At 40.7% G+C, this 3,731-nt stretch overlaps 1 pseudogene; it reads right to left on the bottom strand.

Annotated features, from left to right (window-relative positions):
• LOC111954901 (cyclic AMP-responsive element-binding protein 5-like) overlaps positions 1 to 3,731 on the bottom strand; it is a 31,341-nt pseudogene that overhangs the window by 15,965 nt on the left and 11,645 nt on the right.

Here is a 3,731-nt window from a genome sequence, read left to right as displayed (position 1 = left end):
CTCTTTCCCCTTCTCTTTTCCTTTCCCTTCCCTCTTTTCTTTCCTCCTCTCTTTTCTTTCCCCCTCTCTTTTCTTTACCCCTTCTCTTTTCTTTCCCCTCTCTTTCTTTCCCTCTCTTTCTTTCCCCTCTTTCTTTTCCCCTCTCTTTTCTTTCCCCCCTCTTTTTCTTTCCCCTCTCTTTTCTTTCCCCACCTACTTTCTTTCCCCTCTCTTTCTTTCTCTTTCTCTTCCTCTCTCTTTCTTCCCCCTCTCTTTCTTTCCCTCTCTTTTCTTTCCCTCTCTTTTCTTTCCCCTCTCTTCTCTTCCCCTCTCTTTTCTTTCCCCCTTCTCTTTTCTTTTCCCCTCTCTTTTCTTTCCTTCCTCTCTTTTCTTTCCCCCTCTCTTTTCTTATCCCCCCTCTCGTTTCTTTCCCCTCTCTTTTCTTTTCCTCCTCTCTTTTCTTTCCCCCTCTCTTTTCTTTCCATCTTTCTCTGTCTCTACGTCACTCCTTTCATCTCTTTCATTGAACCTTCACTCTCCATTCTATGCTTATTCACATACTTTCCATCTCTTTCTATGGCTTTATCTCACCATACTTCCATCTCTTTCTATGCTTATCTCACCATACTTTCCATCTCTTTCTAGACTTATCCACCATACTTTCCATCTCTTTCTATAGCTTTATGCCACCATACTTTCCATCTTTCTAAGCTTATCTCACCATACTTCCATCTCTTCTATGCTATCTCACCACACTTTCCATCCTTTCTATAGATTATCTCACCATACTTTCCCATCTTTCTATGGCTTTATCTCACCATACTTCCATCTCTTTCTATAGCTTATCTCCCCAACTTTCCATCTCTTTCTATAGCTTTATCTCACCATACTTTCCATCTCTTTCTATGCTTTATCTCACCATACTTTCCATCTCTTTCTATAGCTTTATCTCACCATACTTTCCATCTCTTTCTATGGCTTTATCTCACCATGCTTTCCATCTCTTTCTATGGCTTTATCTCACCATCTTTCCATCTCTTTCTATGACTTTATCTCACCATACTTTCCTATCTCCACTTCTTCTTTTTATGACTTTATCTCACCATACTTTCCATCTCTTTCTATGACTTATCTCACCATACTTTCCATCTCTTTCTATGCTTTATCTCACCCATACTTTCCCATTCTCCTTTATCCACATACTTTCATCTCTTTCTATGGCTTTATCTCACCATGCTTTCCACTCTTTTTCTATAGCTTATCTCACCATACTTCCATCTCTTTCTAGACTTTATCTCACATACTTTTCCATCTCTTTGCTATGGCTTTATCTCAACCATACTTTCCATCTCTTTCTATGCTTGTATCTCACCATAGCTTTCCATCTCTTTCTATAGCTTTATCTCACCATTACTTTCCATCTCTTTCTATGACTTATCTCACCATACTTTCCATCTCTTTCTATGGCTTTATCTCACCATACTTTCCATCTCTTTCTATGACTTTATCTTCACCATACTTTCCATCTCTTCTACTGGCTTTAATCTCACCATACTTTCCATCTCTTTCTATAGCTTATCTCACCATCACTTTCCATCTCTTTCTATGGCCTTTATCTCACCCATACTTTCCATCTCTTTCTATGGCTTTATCCACCATTCTTTCATCTCTTTCTATAGCTTTATCTCACCATACTTTCCATCTCTTTCTATTGCTTTATCTCACCATCTTTCCATCTCTTTCTCTAGGCTTTATCTCACCATACTTTCCATCTCTTTTCTATGACTTTATCTCACCATAGTTCCATTCTCTTCTATGCTTTATCTCACCATACTGTTCATCTCTTTCTATGGCTTTATCTCACCTGACTTTCCATCTCTTTTCTATGGCTTTATCTCACCATACTTTCCATCTCTTTCTATGACTTTATCTCCCACCATACTTTCCATCTCTTTCTATGGCTTATCTCACCATACTTTCCATCTCTTTCTATGACTTTATTCACCATATTCCATCTTCTTTCTATGGCTCAACTGTACTGTACTATGCTGTACTGTACTATGCTGTGTTGTGCTGTAACCTACTCTAACTCCTCTGAAGAACTTCTGAAACTCTAGGGGTGTGTCCCAAATGACACCCTATTCCCTATATAGTGCACTATGTTTGACCCGAGTCCTGCATTCTTAGAAAAAAGGATTGCAAAAGGGTTATTCGGCTGTGCCCATAGGAGAACCCTTTTTGATGCTATCTAGAACCTAGAAGGCTTTAAAGAACTCTTGTTGGTTCTAGGTAGAACCCTTTTGGTTCCAAGTATAACCCTTTTTGGTTCCATGTAAAACCATTTTGGGTTCCATGTAGAACTCTTTGTGGAAACCCMAAACTGTTCTACCTGGAACCAACAAGAGTTCTTCAAAGCCTTTTAGGTTATAGATAGCACCTTTTTTTTCTAAATGTGTATGGGCCCAGACCAAAGGGAACAGACCTCTAGCAGCAGTGTCTACAGGATCTGAAACAGACCTCTAGCAGCAGTGTCTACAGGTTCTGAAACAGACCTCTAGCAGCAGTGTCTACAGGATCTGAAACATACCTCTAGCAGCAGTGTCTACAGGATCTGAAACAGACCTCTAGTAGCAGTGTCTACAGGTTCTGAAACAGACCTCTAGCAGCAGTGTCTACAGGATCTGAAACAGACCTCTAGCAGCAGTGTCTACAGGATCTGAAACAGACCTCCAGCAGCAGTGTCTACAGGTTCTGAAACGTAGATTCTAAATTGATCAATGAATGTCACCGATTGGCCAGAGGAGTGACGGTAAGAGTTCATAAAGGTTTGTTATACGGTATCAATAACATACCATCTGTCCAGCACATGGAATGACTAGACAATTCAACTCTCTTCCTCACACACAACAGATACAACCAGATACAACACATAGCTACCTTTATCTCTAGTTAGTACATTTATTATTTWGATTTTATTTTTTATTGAACCTTTATTTAGTTAGTAACTGTATGTGTGACAGGTTTTAGAAAGCAGGACCAGATGTCAGGAGTTGAGAGGAAAGACAGAGCCATGCCTAATCTCCCTGTTCAGCCGTGTGATAACCACAGCCATGTTACCCACACCACCTTCCTCTCTCTCTAATTCATAAAGGCCTAATAAATGAGACTGTCTGGGGAATGACAGCCAGCTCCAGACAGAACAAGTTATGGTTACACAGCAGAGGGGAGATGATTGACAGGTTCTGGCAGGTATTTGATTGCAGCGTATTTGATTTACGCTGGTAGGTATTTTGCATTGACAATCTGGCAGGTAAGGATTTTGTCTGACAGGGAAGTATTTTGAGGTGACAGGTGAGTGTGAGGAAGAGTCAGATAAGACAGATAGACAGACTGGTTTAGATGTTTGAGCAGGTAACAAAAACACACACGCACACACACTCACACACACACACTCACACGCACAACGCACACGCACACACACACACACACACACACCACACACACACACACACACACACACACACACACACACCACACCCACACACAACACACACACACTATGCCACAGACCCACAACACACCACAATGCCACACACTTCAAGATGTAAAATGATATGTAGAAGTGTGTATTTATTCAAACAACAAAAACAAGAATACATATTATAACTGGTCTCCTCTCCCTCTTCCTCTGTCATCTAGACTCAGAATCTCCCTCAGAGTGGATCATCATGTTGCCAATCAGCCCCAGGCAC

The sequence above is a fragment of the Salvelinus sp. IW2-2015 genome, linkage group LG30 (assembly GCF_002910315.2).
Source record: "Salvelinus sp. IW2-2015 linkage group LG30, ASM291031v2, whole genome shotgun sequence".
Lineage (NCBI taxonomy): Eukaryota > Metazoa > Chordata > Actinopteri > Salmoniformes > Salmonidae > Salvelinus > Salvelinus sp. IW2-2015.
The sequence above is the reverse complement of the archived record's forward strand: the minus strand, read 5'-3'. Positions and strand labels throughout refer to the sequence as shown.